The following is an 18,863-nucleotide window of genomic DNA, read 5'->3' as shown; positions in this document are numbered from 1 at the left end:
CCGAAGAACACAGGGAGAACATGCAGACTCCACACAGACAGCCCCCCCGGGTCCAGACCCGAGCCCGGAGCCCCCCCGCGCTGAACCCCTCCGTACAGACGGCCGCACACAGCTCCGTTGTTCCCGATTCCCGAGGTGATCTGTTAAAAGAAGCCGGTGTGTTGCCTCCAGGTGACATTTCCTACTGGAGTCAGGCCAGGAGGCTCTTCTGTACACAGAAGGGGATGGGGGTGGGGAACAAGCCGCCCAGCCCTGTGGTTGAAGCCGATACCCCGGCTTCTCTCCAGACACAGCTGGGTGAGCTCCTCCAGTCAGTACAGGGGGCTCTACTGTACACAGAGGGTGGCGGGGGTGTGGAACAACTCCTTTGTTCGGGGCCTTGGGGCATTCTTGTTGTGAAAGGCGCTATATAAAAAAAACTGAATTGAAATTGAATCTTACAGGTTTGGGTTTTTCAGAGATCTTGTCAGAGATCTTGTCTGACGTGCCCGTTTCAAAAACGTAACGACACTCCTCACGTCCGAGCGCCGCCGGTCTGTGACGTAACGTATCCTTACACAACCATGACGGTTTCATCATGGACAGCACGAAAGCCCGAAAAGTGGTTGACGTTTTAATTTGGCAACGCCACGATGGATCCCAGTTTTTTTTTTTATTTTGGAGGCCAAAAAGGACAAAAAAGGAAACGTCCGGAGTGGATCGATGGTCATCTCTGCGGTTGTTCTGATGTTCTGAAAAAACAAAACAAAAAAAAAAACGGCTCGCTTGCCCGGTCGTGTAGTGTTTCCACACCCCACGCAAATCAACTTCTCTTCGCCCCCGGGGGCTCGTCGCCCGCAGCACCCCTCTCACGTGATAGGGGCTTCCCCCGGCTGTGACGTACTTACCCCACCTCCTTCGGCCAACGTCATACCGAAGGTCGCGCTTCGGGCCGCGGCGATGTTGACGGACTGTCTTGTAGTTTGAGAAGGGTTTAAATTTCGACTTAAGGAGTTGGCCATCGTTATATTTCGCGAGGTATCATACGGGGGGAAAAAGAACATTTATATTTATCAACCTACTAGTAATACTGGGTGGATGTCACGTTCCCCAAAGTTCAGTGCCTCTCTCTAATAAAGTAGAAACGTGACATTGAACTCCGTTCGAAACAGGAGAAATCACCAGGACACGATACAACTGACGTCCGGAAAAGAAAAAAAGAACTCCTATTCCCATTTGTAATGACCCCGTAGTGTTTTTCCCGGTGTGCGCTCATCTTTCGGAGACCCGTTTCTCTCTGGTGTTTTGCTGTTGGAATAAATGCCGAGGTGACCCTTCTGTGTGGAGTCTGCGTGTTCTCTCCAGCGGGTCGTTTCCCACACCGCAGGGGCTGATCGAACCGGGGTCTCCCAATCGTCACAGAAGTGTGTGTCATTTTGGGTGGTGGTGGGGGGTTGCATCGGGGATACTGCGCCCCGAGGGGATAACCTCTCACCTTACTCCGGACGAAGGGAGAAGACCTGTACCTTCACGAGTCCGGGTTGTGAAAACTTCTTCTGGCAGTTCAAAACGTTTCGAAGAGACTACAGCGCTACCCTGTTTTCCATTTCTATCGTGTATTATTATACAGTCATAAGTATCTGTACTGATCACAGATCCCCCTCTCACTACCAGGACTGAAGCCCAGTGCAGCACGAATAATAATAATAATAATGAATCCGTCTGGACTCTCCACTCAGAGCTCTTCCCAGGTCAGGGGGATCCCCTCCAGCCCCCCCAGTGTGCAGCCCCCACGTGGATGATGCTCCAGTCCGCTCAGCACACAGCAGCTCTCAGTGGGGAGGAGAGCAGAGGGATGGAGCCAGTTCAGAGAAGGGGGTGATAAGGAGGCCATGATGGGTCAAGACCAGGGGGGGAATCAGGCCAGGACACTGGGGTAACACCCCTACTCTTCTCCAGAGACACCCCGGGATTGTTAACGAGCACAGAGAGTCAGGACCTTGGTTTGACGTCTTATCCGAAGGACGGCGCCTGTTTACAGTCCAGTGTCCCCCGTCACTATACTGGGGCATCAGGACCCACACAGACCGCAGGGTGAAAGCGCCCCCTGCTGGCCCCACTCACACCTCTCCCAGCAGCAACCTCAGTTTTTCCCAGGAGTCTCCCCTCCAGGTACTGACCAGGCTTCTACCTGCTGGGCTCCAGTGGGGAGGTGGCTGCTAGCTGGGAGCTGCAGGGTGAGATGGCTGCTGGGTAAACGATGGCTAAAGAGCTTCCTAGGACACCCTGGAGTTCGTGGTCAACTTCCTTCTCTTCAGACGGAGGTGGCTTGAAATCTGTCTCGTTTCAAGGAGTATTGGACACGATGCCCCCCCTGCTTTAGCCCCGCTAACTGGTGGCACGCCGACAATGAGGGCTCTCGGCCTCAATCCATCAACCACAAACTCTCCGGGATGAAAGAGAAAGACAGACTCTGTTCGTTCGTTTCGGGGGGGGAGGGAAAAAACCAAAAGCTTTTTTTAAAAAACATTTTAATGATGCTTAACAAAAGAACAAAAATTACAATACAGATTAATGTCAAGGGACACCCCCCCCCCCCCCCATCTTACGATCATCACAGGACCTTAAAATAATACTTAATAATACAAGGTCATGCAGACGATCTGAGGACTCAGGTGGAGATAATGTGAAAGTTTTCCACAGTCCAGTCTGGGGTCCCTCAGCTTCAGTCCAGACTGGGGTCTGGGGTCCCTCAGCTTCAGTCCAGACTGGGGTCCCTCAGCTTCAGTCCAGACTGGGGTCTGGGGTCCCTCAGCTTCAGTCCAGACCAGTCTGGGGCCCCTCAGCTCCAGTCCAGTCCAGTCTGGGGCCCCTCAGCTCCAGTCCAGCCCAGTCTGGGGCCCCTCAGCTCCAGTCCAGTCTGGTGTCCCTCAGCTCCAGTGCAGTCCAGTCTGGGGTCCCTCAGCTTCGGTCCAGCACAGTCTGGGGTCCCTCAGCTTCGGTCCAGCACAGACTGGGGTCCCTCAGCTTCGGTCCAGACTGGTGTCCCTCAGCTTCGGCCCAGCACAGACTGGGGTCCCTCAGCTTCGGTCCAGACTGGGGTCCCTCAGCTCCAGTGCAGTCCAGACTGGGGTCCCTCAGCTTCGGTCCAGCACAGACTGGGGTCTCTCAGCTTCGGTCCAGACTGGGGTCCCTCAGCTTCAGTCCAGCACAGTCTGGGGTCCCTTAGCTTTGGTCCAGTCCAGTCTGGGGTCCCTCAGCTTCGGTCCAGCACAGCCTGGGGCCCCTCAGCTCCAGTCCAGTCCAGTCTGGGGCCCCTCAGCTTTGGTCCAGCACAGTCTGGAGTCCCTCAGCTTCGGTCCAGCACAGACTGGGGTCCCTCAGCTTTGGCCCAGCACAGACTGGGGTCCCTCAGCTTTGGTCCAGCACAGACTGGGGTCCCTCAGCTTTGGTCCAGCACAGACTGGGGTCCCTCAGCTTCGGTCCAGCACAGTCTGGGGTCCCTCAGCTCCAGTCCAGTGCAGTCTGGGGTCCCTCAGCTCCAGTCCAGTCCAGTCCAGTCCAGTCCTTGGTGGGGAAGGCGACTCCGATCTTAGCTGGCACAGAACCAGGAAAGGAACCTGGAAAGAATATTGTTATTGCAGGTGTGAGGGACACAGACACGGACATCACCATGACATCAAACAGCAAGAGGAGACTCCTTCTTGAATCACAGACACGACCGGGCGGCGTCCCCCTGTCTGCTCACCTGCACCTCCTCTTCTTCTTCTTGTCCTTCCCGGCAGCCTGCTCCTCCTCTCCCTCGCTCTTCCTCTCCTGACACACGGTCTCCGCCACCTCCATCGGCTCGTCCTTATCATCTGTCTCCACCGACATGCAGCTCAGGGACTTTAAAAAGACGCACCAGCACTTCTGAAGCAGAGACAGGAGAGTCACGTTAAGAGTCGGACTGGACACTCCAGGACATGAACACTGCACTGAGAGAGAGAGGGGTTCATACACACACACTGACTGGACACTCCAGTACATGAACACTGCACTGAGAGAGAGAGGGGTTCATACACACACACTGACTGGACACTGGACAGGAGTAAAGAGAGAATCAGAGCATTACCCACTTTCTTTTTCTTCTGTCTCACAGGAGGTGGTGATTGGACCTCCTCCAGCTGGAGTCCGAGTAGGGAGAGAGGGGGCAGGAGAGGGACAGCACAGGGAGAGAAAGAGAGAGACAGGTGAGTCAAGTGTCCCAAGAGTACAGAGACTCTGCTGAGATCACACTCGCAGTGAGTGAGCCTGGGTGTAGCCCACTAATACTGACCCACTGTACACCATAGGACAGAGAAGAGGAGGAGGAGAGAGACACACTGCCTAGACACCACAGGACAGAGAGGAGGAGGAGAGAGACACACTGACTGGACACCACAGCACAGAGAGGAGGAGGAGAGAGACAGTGACAGACAGGGCTGACAAGACAGACAAGATGGCGAAACTCCACCACAGACAGGACAGGAGGCAGGGTGGGACCAGCACTGACCTTCTTCCTCTCTCCTGCCGGAGGAGCTGTCTCCACCTCCTCTTCCTCCTGCAAGTCAAGAGACAGGCTGAGAGAGAGACGGGCTGGTGGGACATCGGCGAACAGAGCTGAAGGCAGAGAGCCGGGGAGACAGGCCCAGCTGGGACAACGCAGGACAGACAGAGAGACAGACAGAAAGGAAGGAGAGAGAGACACAAAGATGAAGGCACAGAAAGACAGCAGGCAAAGAGAAAGATTGAGATTGAGGGACAAACAAACCGAGAGAGAGAGCGGAAGGAGAGAGAGAGAGGAAGGAGAGAGAAGGACAGACAGACTGACAGACGGGGCTGAAAGAGAGAGAGACAGAGAGGCAGGGACAGACAGACAGCAGGACGAGAGAGAGACAGAGATCGAGGGACAATAATTTGGTTTCGAAATTTATTCTGAAAATATACAATCATTCACTCCTGAAAAATATCGAGTTCAAATTATACATTATGTACAATATTGTAATCAACATATGGCTAATCATCAAAAATAAAAAAAACTGTACTGGGGGACACAGCTGGCTGTGCTGTTCTGGACAGAACACACTGAGGTCCAGTTTCCACCTCCTGCAGGATCAAACAGCACCTCCACTGGCTCTCCAGTGAACAGAGGGACAGACAGAGAGGCTTCAGGCTGCAGGGTGACATTGTCTCTGTGAGCTGAAAGACAATCAGGACAGAGGATGATATAAGAACACACTCTGTCAAGAATATAGAGCCCTCTAGTGATCCTACTGTAGACCTGCTCACCACCCACAGTGACGATCACAGTGCTGATACTGCTTCCATTAAGGTCCCTCACTGTGTAGTTGCCCTGATCAGCTGGAGTGAGGGAGCGGAGTGTCAGAGAGCTGTTCTGCACTGACACTCACTGTTCGTACCTGGGGCCAGGGAGCCCTGCGCTGCTCAGTAAGACTATACGATTCCGGACAGATCGTGCAGGATCAAACAGCACCTCCACTGGACCAGCAGTGTGGAGGGGGGAGACAGAGAGGCACCAGGCTGCAGGCTGTGGACTTCTGAGTGAGCTGAAAAGGGACAGGTAGAAACATGTTGAATATTTAGTTTTACAACAATACCTTGAGTTTGGACTGCGATCAGCTTCATTTTGTATTTCAGCTGTGAAAATGCAATTTCAAAAATGCACGCCACAGTCATGTTAGGTTCAAGTTACAGTTGCATCACAACTCAATACATTTGCAATTCACTTCTGAGATAATTGTTCCTGGTGTTTGTGTTGTGTATGCCTTGCAATGGAGGGGTGAGAAATAATGGACTTATTACATTATAATGAATAATAATTGCTTACACTTATATAGTGCTTTTCTGGACACTCCACTCAAAGCGCTTTGCAGGACATGGGGACTCCCCTCCACCACCACAAATGTGCAGCATCCACCTGGATGATGGGACGGCAGCCATAGTGCACCAGAACGCTCCCCACAGACCAGCTATGAGTGGGGAGGAGAGCAGAGTAATGAAGCCAATTCATAAATGGGGGTTATTAGGAGGCCATGATTGGTAAGGGTCAATGGGAAATTTGGCCAGGACACTGGGGTAAAACCCCTACTCTTTTCGAGAAACACCCCGGGATTTTTAATGACCACAGAGAGTCAGGACCTCGGTTTTACGTCTCATCTGAAGGACGGCACCTGTTTACAGTTTTTCCAGTGTCCCCGTTACTATACTGGGGCATTAGGACCCACATGGACCACAGGGTGAGAGTTCCCCCTGCTGGCCCCACTCACACCTCTTCCAGCAGCAACCTTAGTTATTATTGTGAAGAATGAAAGAATATTAGGAACATGAAAAGGTTGAATGTTTTAAATGCGTTTTTTTACTGAAACATCCGCTACAGAGATGCGCACACACGTCATTACAAACGCACACCTGCACAGAGACGTCCTCAAGCGCCTTGTTCACAATTATGGGCTCCAATAGGAACAAAAAACGCCAGCCTGACAACTCGAGCATTCAAACCAAGAACCCAACACGTACTTATGTTGGCAGCCTGTGCAGAAAAGCAGAAAGAACCACAAGCCTTCTCTATTGGGAGGAAAAACACACACTCCCTCTCTCACACTCCTGATTTCCTTAAATAGCTCATTCTTCATCTCTGGCTCCTACATACAGTATAGCAGCGCTCAGTCTGCTTTGAATAAGCCATAAATCTAAGATTTATTTTATCTGTTCCTCTTGTCTAGGCCTAGAGCTGCTTTTCATAAAAGAGCTGTTTGCATAAATAGCTAGGGTTACAGCTGAAGACACCAGCTTCATCCCCCAGTGTGTTATACGTCGGGAGCAAGAGAAGAGGGCCAGGCCGTGCCTTTTCATAGATTTTTCTTCTGAAAAGTCAGTTTCTCAGAGGCAGATTTAGCCCCTCATGCATTGTAGAGAGATAGACACGCCCGCGCGCGAACAGTTAGAGCTGCACCCTCACACAGATTCAGACCCGCACAGACACATCCTCTTGTTTAAACAAATACACAAACCTGACGGCGCTCACAATGATCCAGACACACACACACACACACACACACACGACATCAGTAGTCACTCTTGCACACTGGACCCCAGCTCAGTCCTCACCTCCAGCTCCTGCGAACCGGAAAGCCCTTCCGCATCGTCGGGCATGCTTCACAGTGCTGGACCTGGGGTGTGGGTGCTGTCTGTGTGGAGTTTGCATGTTCTCTCCCTGGTCTGTGGGGGTTTCCTCCAGGTGCTCCAGTTTCCACCCACAGTCCAGGGACAGGCTGCCACTTTCACTGGGCAGTGCACCGTCACCGTGGCAGCATGGTGGGTCGGATCTGATTTCAGTCTTTATTTCCTTTTTTAGAGATCCTGTAACCAGGACCTGTTCACTGCCATGACGGACATAAGGAACAATAAAGCCGAAGTCTTGTTTCCCACAAGAAACAACAAAACCGAAGTATTGTTCGATGTGCCGGTACAAACTTTTAGGTTATATAGTCCTTCCTTGCTGCTTCAGACGTCATTCGATGTTATGGTAAGGGGGGGGTCGTGGTATTTGGCCAGTTAAGAGACCCTGGCCAAATGGTCAGTTTAAGATTATGCCCCCTCGCATCTGGAATCCTTATCAGTTAACCCCCTTTCCTGCCATAAACCCCTGTTGCTTAGAAGTCTAATTTTCAGGCAGAACTGACTTAAGTTAACCCTATTTACATCTTGTCTCTTACTTCAGCCCTCTTCCATTTGCTAGTTAAAAGTTGTTCAACCCATTTGTATGCGACAAAAGAAGCCAGTCTGTTTCCGCCCGGTTTCGAACCGAGGGCCTTCCGCATGCGAGGCGAACATGATAACCACTACACTACGGAAACAGTGGTAAGATGTGCCCAGCGGCCCAGTGCTGAGCTTCGCCAATGTGTTTCAGCTGCTTCCAGTGCCTTTATTGGAGTGCGCTGATGGACCGTGCTCTCTCTCCAGAGACCAGCACGCCTGTCATGGACGGAGCAGGAAAGGCGGTGCCACATTCTACAGCCCTCTCCACGCAATCGGGCTACTGAAGTGGAGAAAATCGCCTCTCCAGAAAGTGCAAATATCATAGAGGTAGAGGTAGGGAGAGAGGAGGAGTACAAATTCAAGCAGAGGCCTGAGTGGAGCACTGTCGTATGGCCCTGACATCAATCCCTCAACTCTCTGCATAAAGAAGTGTCGTATGGCCTGACGCCCACCCCTCCACTCTCTGCGTTAAGCTGTGTTGTCAGGCCCTGACATCCCACCTCCGCCACTCTCTGCGTAAAGCAGTATCTTCAGGCCCTGACATCCCACCCCCGCCACTCTCTGTATAAAGCAGTGTCATATGGCCCTGACATCCCACCCCCACCACTCTCTGTGTAAAGAAGTGTCGTATGGCCCTGACACCACCCCTCCACTCTCTGCGTTAAGCTGTGTTTTCAGGCCCTGACATCCCACCTCCTCCATTCTCTGTGTAAAGCAGTGTCATATGGCCCTGACATCCCACCCCCACCACTCTCTGCGGAAAGCACTGTCATATAGCCCTGACACCCACCCCTCCACTCTTTGAATAAAGCAGTGTCGTCAAGCCCTGACATCCCACCCCCGCCATTCTCTACGTAAAGAAGTGTCATATGGCCCTGACACCCACCCATCCACTCTCTGCGTTAAGCTGTGTTGTCAGGCCCTGACATCCCACCTCCGCCACTCTCTGTGTAAAGCACTGTCGTATGGCCCTGACATCACACCCCCACCACTCTCTGCGTGAAGCACAGTCATATAGCCCTGACGACCACCCCTCCATTCTTTGCATAAAGCAGTGACGTCAAGCCCTGACATCCCACCTCCGCCACTCTCTACGTTAACCCCTGTTAACTCGCTTGCTGAATGATCTCTCAAGAAATCCCTGGTGAGATTCAACAGGTGTTTTCTTCAACAGCCACTAAAAGTCTGATGACCTTCTCTGGATTTCCTGAATATGATGTAAAATTAGTTCAAATCATTTGGTAGTTAACAGAACAAAATGCTTTGGAGGTACATTTAAAACAGCAGAGCAACACTGTAGCACTTCGTGTGTGACTGAGTTTAATTGTGTAAACCTGTCTCTCTATGAACACGAGCAAAGAGTTCTCACTCAACAGAAGATTGCGATGTGAGCACAATAATGTAAGACATCTGGTGATGCCAGGGATTGAACTCGGAACTTCATACATGAAAACCATTGAACTACATCCCCTATGGCACAGATGGTGGAACTGACTTAAAGATGTGCATATGTTCACTGACCACAATCCACCCTTCATGAATAATTGAAATGAATAATTTATTTTTATATCCAGTCACATGGGCGACGGTGGTTGATTCTTCAATGGGGGAGAGCGTTTTTCTACCTCCTTACTCGACTGTCTTTCAATTATGTTTTCCTTGAAATCTTTTTGCATCTTTTAAGTGCTTGCGATTAAATTACGCATAGAAAAACAGCAGTACAGTTGATGTTCATGGACCGATGCACACAACTCCAGTGATAAAGCCCTGTCTGTAAATATTGTAGAAGAACGTTAAAGGGCGAAACAACGCTCCAACCACGGGAATGGTAACAAGAAGGATCGTGTTCTTATTTAATATGTGCTTTTGAATTGCCTTGTCAATACACACAGGCTTTAGAGATGGACAAATAATTTACAGTGGTGTTTGTAAACAACGATGGAACATGTTTTTTTCTATACCAGGAAGAAAGGAGCAGACTCTTAAACTTTAAGAGACAGAAACAATACCTCATCACAGCTAACACTAATTAAAACAACATCACAACAGAAGAGTGAAGCCTTGGGTGAATCAAATTAGTTTTCATTGGTCGTCTGTGTCTTCATAACTTTGTAGGTGAGAGAGAGGATTGCGAAAATGTGCGGGTGCTTCTTAGAAGTGTGTTGGTAGTACAGGTGACTTCCAAATAATTGAGCCGGGTTTTAATCCCGGCCAGTGCATCCCCAAACCTTTTCAAGATAATCATTTATCCGGTAGCACATCTCCTGAAACTAACATTCGAGGTAGGAAGCGTGCTCTTAAACACCAAAACACTCAAAAAGGAAGAAGCAGATCTCTGTACACAAGACAGTAGTGCGATATTAGAATTTCTGAGTTCTTGATGGATTCAGGCTCCTTCTCAGAGGTCCTTGCTCGCCAAATAACTTTACATCTGAGGAAGAGCACCACGGAAAAAAAACCCAACTCAACAAGCGAGCGTGTTGGTTGCTCTTGCTCTTAATGCAAGGAGCTGTTTTTTTTCCTTGCAATAATCATTATTAACCAAAAACAGCAGCACAGGTAAGTCGCATTTGTGATTATGTCACTTCTCTGCTTCAGCAAGGTCAATAAAAGACTCTGAAAGTAGTAAAGCAAAACTGAACTCAAAATCATATTAGGAATTCTGAGCGATATCTCCATACAGGTAATCCAATAAGAACGTTTAAATATTTGAATATAATCTCTCTATATATTTCGCTGCTTTTTACCCGGAGTAAAACTATTGGATTGAAGGAATGCTAACCGCTGGGTTAAAATGTATAGTTGTTATTTGGAGAAATCTGTAAACTCGTGATCTTATATGTTTTAAAAGACAGCACAGGGAAAAACGACAGTGCTGATTATTTTCCAGAGACAGAGCACTGATGACCTCTCCGAGCTGATTGATAAAGCCCACCCAGTGGATACTCTAGCAGAACGTCAAAGAACATTCACCTTTGTATCCAAAGAAACGACAGGAACAACATCAGGAAGCACAATCAATTCCCCTTTTAAATCTTTCCTGTAAGGTATGCTATGTGAATCCATGAAGTTAATCCTCTGATCTCTTTTGATCACGAACAAAGTATTTCTGATGGAGCGCTATGTTCAAAGATTTAATAAGCTTTACCCCTGCCAACGATTCGGCGTGAAGAATTAAAAGTTTCACAGACAAAAGCAGCTCACCACCACAGCCAATATTAAATGTACTTGCCGGTACACTATCATGTGCACTGCCTCAAAAGTGATCTCGGCAGACGTTGTTCCCTACATAAAGCTGAACGTGCCAAAGAGAATTTCTATTGAGAAAAAATATTTTTTCTGCCTTGATGTTAAGCCTGTCTTTTAGAAAGTCTATCTCTAAACACCTCCCGCAGCCTAACAAAAAGCGCTTTTACTGATTGTATTGCAGGTCTTAAAACATTAATATTTGGCAGCAGTGGGATTCAAACCCACACCCCCAGAGAGACTGGAGCCTAAATCCAGTACCTTAGACCACTCAGCCACGCTACCTTCCTCCATACCCATCTTCACATTGCTGGCTTGGACTAGGGGGGGCTTCAGCTCTTGTCGTCAGATCTAATGATATCATGACATGTGGAAGTGACTGCACCTTCATCTTCCGAGATGCTTTCAATAACACAAACGCTACTTTCACTGGCACAAACACAGCAATAATGAAGGTGGTGGGATTCATCCTTTGTGCTGTTTGTAGGGGTGTAACTCTACGGTGATCTGCTGACTTGAAGAGCAAAAATCAAAATCCTCTGCTATTACTGTTGCTTTTTTCATAGTTTCTTCAAATCCTTCATTTGAACGTAGATTTTGAAGGATATTGATGATAATACCACATAAATTGTGGTTTTCTTGTGATCGCCAATTTTATTCAAATAACAGCCTTTTTTACAGTTCCTTGCGTGTTTCACAAGGTATAATAGCCCCCTTCGCATCCTCAGCTAACATATTTTAAAATTACAATAGCTTATACAGCATGCATGTTTACATTTATATTAAAATTAAAGTAAATATACAAGAATACATACAGTGCTAACCCAATAATTCTTGTCAGGTTCTGCAACAAATCTGCGTTGTTATTTTAACATGTTTCAGCTGAGGGTGCAACAGGAGTATAAATGAATTTTCCCGCCAGCCATTCAAAGACCAAATTCCATGAGTGAACATTATTTTCTCAGATGTTGCCAGCATTGGACTTTGCCGGTGGTATTGAATTATGTCCACAACTGTTGTAGTAGTTCCTTCTTGAAATTCGACACGTGCAAAGCACTCGTAATATCATAGGTGTTAAAGTTCGCTGAGTCTATTCGAGTCATGGTGTGTATCCCTGCCTATCATTGGGAGACGGGTAACTTTTTTACACTCAGATTCCAATCTTCAATGCTTTGTGTGAGAGCTTACATAACTTTCATTTTCTCACAATTTCTGACGATTGTTCCAAAGGGGCACCCTGTCAATTCCGAATACTTTTCAAAAATCTGCCTGCATGTTTGATTATTGTCATTTCACTTAGAAAAAGTTCAATATTGATCATAACTAAAGAAAATAATGATCACGAACAAAAAAGGGATAAAGATGCAAGTCGATCTTGAATCAGAGCTGGGTGAAATGGGCTTCTGTTCTGATATGGTTGTATGAGAAACAGGAGGAATCGCCAATCTCCTATAGAACATGAGTTGAATCAGGAGTGAGACATTTAGTATACTCGTGCATATGTCAACGCCTGACCTACATCGTAAAACTAACATTAAGTTGTCAGAGACATTCATTTATATACAAACAAGAGACAGACCAAGTAATAATTCTACATTAGTTCAGGTGGGTAAACCTGAACTAACTAACTAATAAACCTTTTAATAATTCTACATTAACGTGTCCTACATTGATCAGACTAATTGACATGGTCTGATTCAGAGCCTGTGCAGTTCGTGCTAATTACAACAAGGACAGTTCTGGTCCCTCATCACCGAACTGAACACAAGTTCAGCTGTTCTCCAGTTTTGTTACGCATGGTTTTTCATTGCAATTGAGTTCAGAGCTGGAGCTGATCTCCAGACAGTACAGTGTTTTGGGTAAGTTGTCGAAATTCGCATGAGGCTGCAGACAACTTACCCAAAGTGTTTTCTATAGCTTTCAGGTGGAGTTCATTTATATAAAACAACGTAAGTGGTATAAACGCAACAAGCCAGACGGCAGTCCAACTTATAATTTTCTGACGCGAGGCCTGACGCGTTATTCATTATGCCACTGACCCTGCTATTGTAGTGCTAAAAAACACGTTTTCTACATTTATGTCTGTTCACTCTAAAAACTCTAAAAAGGACAAAGGGTTTGTGTGTCCCGCTAAAATTCCGCTTCATTTCGAATGCAAATAAAAACCGTTTTGTTCCAAGAAATCATAGATTTGTCACATCCTTCATACTATACTTCTCTCTTGTATTAGTAAAGCATTTTGATTTAAACTGAACAATATATGAAAGGTTTCATCTATACACTTACACATAATAAGTATACGAATAAATACTCGGAAGAAGCCGCAGCTCAGGTATTAGAGAGATTTAAAATCGGATCGGAGGATTTAGAGTCCAGACTGCAAACCAACAGCTTACACAGGTCTTTTATAGAACCCTTTTGATTTCCTCTACTTTGTCCCTGTGATGTCATTGTCCTGCTCGCAGCCGAGCCCGACACACGTCTGGTTTCTGTCGCTTGACGCACACCCTGCGGTCCATGCGGGTCCTAATATCCCAGTACAATGAAGGGGACACTAAACTGTAAACAGGTGCCGTCCTTCGGCTGAGACGTAAAACCGAGGTCCTGACTCTCTGTGATCATTCAGGAGAATGGTGGTGGTGGAGGGGAGTCCCCATTACCTGTAAAGCGCATTGAGTGGAGTATCCAGAACAGCGCTATATAAGTGTGCGTAATAATAATAATGATTATTATTATTATAATTGTAATGTAAAATGCAATAAAAAAAATATCAAACTTTGATTCAAAATAGATTAATGTAAAAACTGATAAAGCTAATGCTTTTTTCAGGGCTATAGCTGTAGCTGCGAGAAGGTTAAAAGCGCACAAGTGATCTGTCTTTCGTCAAAGTAATTGCCAGAGCAGTAAGACGGAGAGCACCATCCAGCAGCTGTAGACGATGTTCGGGGAAGAGCTAATTCTGTTTTTAGCACAGGGAGTGAGAATGAGCTCAGTCCGGCTCCGAGCAGAATCCATCCTGGTTTGGTTACAGTGCGCCTGAGGATCTTTGGATCGCAACGTAAAAAAAACAATTGCTCACATCGTGTGACTTCCACGACAGGAAGGAAAGATATCACTTAAAAAAATCAGAACTGAAGATTTGGATCCTGGGCCTCAATTTGATCAAATTATTAAAATAATAATTATTAAAATATCAAATTGTGTTTCTGCAACATTTCGTGCACAGTACGCCATTTTTATCTAAAAATAAAACAACAGTCACAACGAGAGCTTATACGCAGTCTGGGGTATATTCCCCTTTTATATTTTTGCCACTTTATATCGAACCTGTTATACTCCCAGAAGTGCACAGTAGCTTGTACAAATGTACAATTCACCACTGGTATAAACAGATGTGTGCCCTGTTTGCCTTTGTAAGCATTTGTTTAAAAAATAAGTTCACAATACGATAAAAACACAGAAAGCACAAACTTCATAATACAACGATACAAAATCAATACCAAATCATTATGCCAATTAAGTACCTATCCTTTGAAAACAGAGAACACCTTTATATCTACAAAAAACTTGACATTTGTATGTATTTTTGAATTACAAAGCAGACAGAGTAGTCCCTTAATTCAAAGATCGGATCTTGGCCAAAACAAGACAATCAGACGTGGGCTGAATTCGGAACAGGAACCTCTACTTCGTCGTTTATTGAACTTTTGATAAATGTCTGAATGAAACAGATTCGCTTTTTTAACTCTTTGATTAGAGTACACAAAAAGCACCTTCCTTCGAGCCGGAATCGAACCAGCGACCTAAGGATTCCCTACTGACTCCACTACAGTCCTCCGCTCTACCAACTGAGCTATCGAAGGGATGTCAAGCAATGCTCCCTAGCACATACTGCCCAATGTAGTGAAATGTTCCGGGTGATTTAAATCCCACTTCGACATCAAGTTTCCAACTCGTTTCCTTAGTCTTGTTTACCTTGAATTTAAGCCACGAACCAGGATTCTACTGTATAAACTTCCAGGGATATTACAAAATGTTTGATGGGGCATCAATCATTCCAGGCGGAAATTGACTCCTTTTTTTTCTCGAGGGATCATATTAAACATTTCATTAGTATCGAGAGGAGGATCACCATGAGACACAAAACAAATAGTTTCTTTCTGTCTTTATTAGAAAGTAGCGTTTGTGCAACATTAATAATATTTTCGTGGAAATAAAGAAGTTTCGAAATGTGGTTTTGAGTTAAATATTACCGTGTTCATGTAATTAGTTTGTGTTTGTCATTACTATATATATATATTGCCATGTTACTAGAATTTGTAACTGAAGTTTACTAGTTGTGTTTTTTATGATGGTTAGACATTTGTTGATTACAATATTGTATATAATGTATAATTTGAACTACATATTTTTCAGGTGTGAATAGTTGTATATTTTAAGAATAAATTTCTAAAATAAATCATTGGCTTTATTTACTAGTTTCTACACCTATAAAAATCTTTCTTTGATGTATAATAGACCTTTAACTATATATGTATAGTAGTCTTCTAAATTTATCCGTATAATAGAACTACAACCATTTATGTATAATAAACATATAATCAATTTCATTCTAGACCAGTTACGGAGCACAGTTACACGTCTGGTATGCGTTCAATAGTCGTATATTCTACATCTTTTGCCCACTGGGATGTGCCGATTTTAACTTGGCAAACCAAGATACACATTTTCTAATGAAACCTTAATTAAAAGACAGTTTGTTTCTCGAAAGCGTGTTATGTAAAAAAAGAGAAAAACGAAAATATATGGATGGTAATCTTTCAAAGCTGAAGATTTTACTTTTGAAAAATTGACATTTTATGTACTGTATGCAGATGCATTCGCTGGTTTTAGAACTTTGCTGTACTTCCTGAATCATTTTCAGTATTATAAAGTGGGTGTAGATTTTTCTTTCAGGTTAGGACGCGAGTGTGTACATGTGTTTGATTTTCGTTTCACTGATTCTCATTGAAGATTTGGGAATTAACGACGAAAGAATCAGTTGCCTCGGAAAGCAGAAGGTTTGGTTCTCAACGATATTGAAGACACGCCCATGTAGAGCAGCGGGTGATGATTTGTGCTATAAAAGACCAAGTGCTCAAAGTGACGTCTGCGTTTACCGTTTAGACTTTTCATCTCGGGCGCACTTTTAGAAAGCAAAGATAGAGCAGTTGTGTTGAATCACATTATAACAGCTGTCAGCAGAGTGGCGCAGCGGAAGCGTGCTGGGCCCATAACCCAGAGGTCGGTGGATCGAAACCATCCTCTGCTATGTACACTTTATGCACGATTGATAAGCATACCATCAGTTTAATGAAGTGCATTAAAACTGTTTTTTTCTCTCGTGTGTATGAAAGCTTCACACTTAAGGTACTCTTTCATCTTTACCAATAGCAGATGCCCAAATGTATCTTTGGTTGTTCTGCGATCCTTCATAGTTTCCTCAATTCCTTCAAATGAACATCCATATCAAAGCAATTATGTATATATATATATTACAATTAAGGTACATATTAAAAATATCAACGCACATTTGTATAATGCTCATTTAATAATGATTGTCAAGGATTGTCAAGTTCTCCAACAAATCTGTGTTCTAATTTTAAAATATTTTTGCTAAGGATACAACGGGTGTATAAATGAATTCTCCCAACAGCCAGTTAAAGAAAAATTCCACACGTGAAGATGGTTTTCTTGGACATTGACTTAGGTACTTATTTGTTTACTTGTTGTAGTTGCACACGAGTAAAACACAAAGATTTCCTGCCACATTCAAGAGGGTTTGCGAAGAAATCCCTTCAATTTTTAGCGGAGATTTTGTTTACATCATCACAATCTGAAGCACGTCCCTGAGTACGTTTGACCCACCAGCCCTTTGTTTAACAGCTGCACAGGGACACATTCCCGTTGCTTTTCACAACTCACATGCTTGTAGTTAAAGAAAATAAAATACTGTCATTTTCCTGCCAGCTGGCAGTATTTCTTCTGCACTGACTAAGAGTAACCAAGAAGTTCATTTCATCTTTCGCAGGCTGTAATCTACAGAAAAGGAAGTGAATACTTGTATTAAGCTAAATCAAGCCGACGGAGTTGCACTGCTGTTGTTTTTCTCCACTTTTCGTTAAAAGGAGAAAAAATCACTGGCATTTTTTGGAAGCATTTGTTCTGTCCTGAGAAGCAAGATTTGTATTTTATCTTTCAGAAGTTGTATGAATTTCTTGAAGTTCAGAAACAACTTGTTCCAGAAAAGAAATTAACACTTGCTTCAAAGTAAATCAAGACGTCGGTGTCTCTTGCTGTGTGTGCTCTTATCTGTCCATCTCTCTATCCTCTTCTCTCTGGCAGTCTGTGTAGAGTATCTGAAGGGGATGTAACACCACTTGGAAAAGAAAAAAATTCTCAGGAAAATTCTCAGGCAGAATAAAAAATCATTATTCTCTTCTCAGTGAGATTCACAGCTCAGACTCACACTCAGACAGGATCTCAACTCCGTACTGCTCTCTATCCTCACAATCCAGAACCAGAAGATATTCAGACAATCAGTGCTGCTACATGAACAATATCAGACAGAACAGCCTGGACTCATGTCACATTTCCCCCTTTTATCTTTCCTCCCAGCCCTCTTAGAGACATAGAAGAGCTCCTGGTTCTCCTCTCTGTGAACTGGGCTCAGGGGTCACTGATCTGGCAGTTGTGGGCTCTGTTCCAGGTCGAAAGCAAGAAGGATCTATTAACGCTTTCCAGGACTTCCAAACCCTTCAGTATTACTTTCTTTACTGTATGTCAGCCTCCCAAAATGTTTATAAATGTTTTATGAGTGTGGAATTATCTTATTATTTATATACAGTATTTATGTAATAAACACCAGTAGTGACACTATGATCGGTATATTGATTATTTGTAGCCTATGGTCCGATGGTCGTGTCTACAATAGTGACCATTTGACCAGTCTGTAGCTCTGAGCAGTGGGACTCAGATCACACAGAAGACCCGCCTGTGTGTGATTCCATACCAGCCCTGGGATTCAGCTACTCTCACAAATGTCTCACAGACCGTCTTATAAATTTACAATTAGATGAAGTCATGTAACAGTTTTACAGATAATTTAAATAATCAGACAGCAGTTTTGGCAGTGGATACATCTCCACATGGGAGAAAGGAACTGAAATATATGTGCTCACTGTAAAGTAGGAAGAGGTGGTCAGACAAGCAAAACAACTTTGCAGATAATGTGAAGTGACATTGTTTTGTGTCAATCAGCTCACAGATTTCGCTTCATGTGCCTTAAGCTGTGCAATTTGTATGGTTGTTGAATGAGATTGATTTCTTCACAAGCCCAGTCAATTGCCAGTGGAGAGCTTGCCGACACACACCTTCATGAAGACTCTCTTCATTGTCAAGTCACCTCCTTTGCATACAATAGTAGCACCGACACTAAGAGAAAGGATGAGAAATAGCGTTTATCAAGCGATTGCAGTGTTTGTTTGACTGAGGATCCTTGTGTGCTGAACTGGCCTCTGGAGAAGTGTAGTGCAGTAAAACAGAAGGTTTGTGTCACTCAAGATTGTTACAGAACAGAACAATACAATTACAATACTTTTATGAGAGTAAATATTACTGGTGCATCACAGTTCTTATAATGGTGAAAACAGGAGCACCTTCTCTACATTTTTGACTGAAGTATTTAAATGGAAAGAAATACTATCACTATGCAATTCATAAATGCAATTGACCTCCTCTAAATGTTCTAGTTTGATGAAACAATGTATGGAATTAGGTGACAATATCGGAATTCATTC

At 44.9% G+C, this 18,863-nt stretch overlaps 3 non-coding genes across 3 annotated transcripts; all 3 read right to left on the bottom strand.

The window, feature by feature from the left end:
• Window positions 1–7,804: 7,804 nt before the first annotated feature.
• On the bottom strand, window positions 7,805–7,877 carry trnaa-cgc (transfer RNA alanine (anticodon CGC)). Its single transcript has one exon. It is a non-coding gene; the product is annotated as a tRNA-Ala (tRNA).
• A 3,351-nt stretch (window positions 7,878–11,228) lies between these two features.
• trnal-uag (transfer RNA leucine (anticodon UAG)) lies at window positions 11,229–11,310 on the bottom strand. Its single transcript has one exon. It is a non-coding gene; the product is annotated as a tRNA-Leu (tRNA).
• A 3,490-nt stretch (window positions 11,311–14,800) lies between these two features.
• Window positions 14,801–14,888, bottom strand: trnay-gua (transfer RNA tyrosine (anticodon GUA)). Its single transcript is given in 2 exon segments — window positions 14,801–14,836; window positions 14,852–14,888. It is a non-coding gene; the product is annotated as a tRNA-Tyr (tRNA).
• Window positions 14,889–18,863: the final 3,975 nt, after the last annotated feature.

Source organism: Lepisosteus oculatus, chromosome 14 (genome assembly GCF_040954835.1).
Source record: "Lepisosteus oculatus isolate fLepOcu1 chromosome 14, fLepOcu1.hap2, whole genome shotgun sequence".
Classification (NCBI taxonomy): Eukaryota; Metazoa; Chordata; class Actinopteri; order Semionotiformes; family Lepisosteidae; genus Lepisosteus; species Lepisosteus oculatus.
The sequence above is the reverse complement of the archived record's forward strand: the minus strand, read 5'-3'. Positions and strand labels throughout refer to the sequence as shown.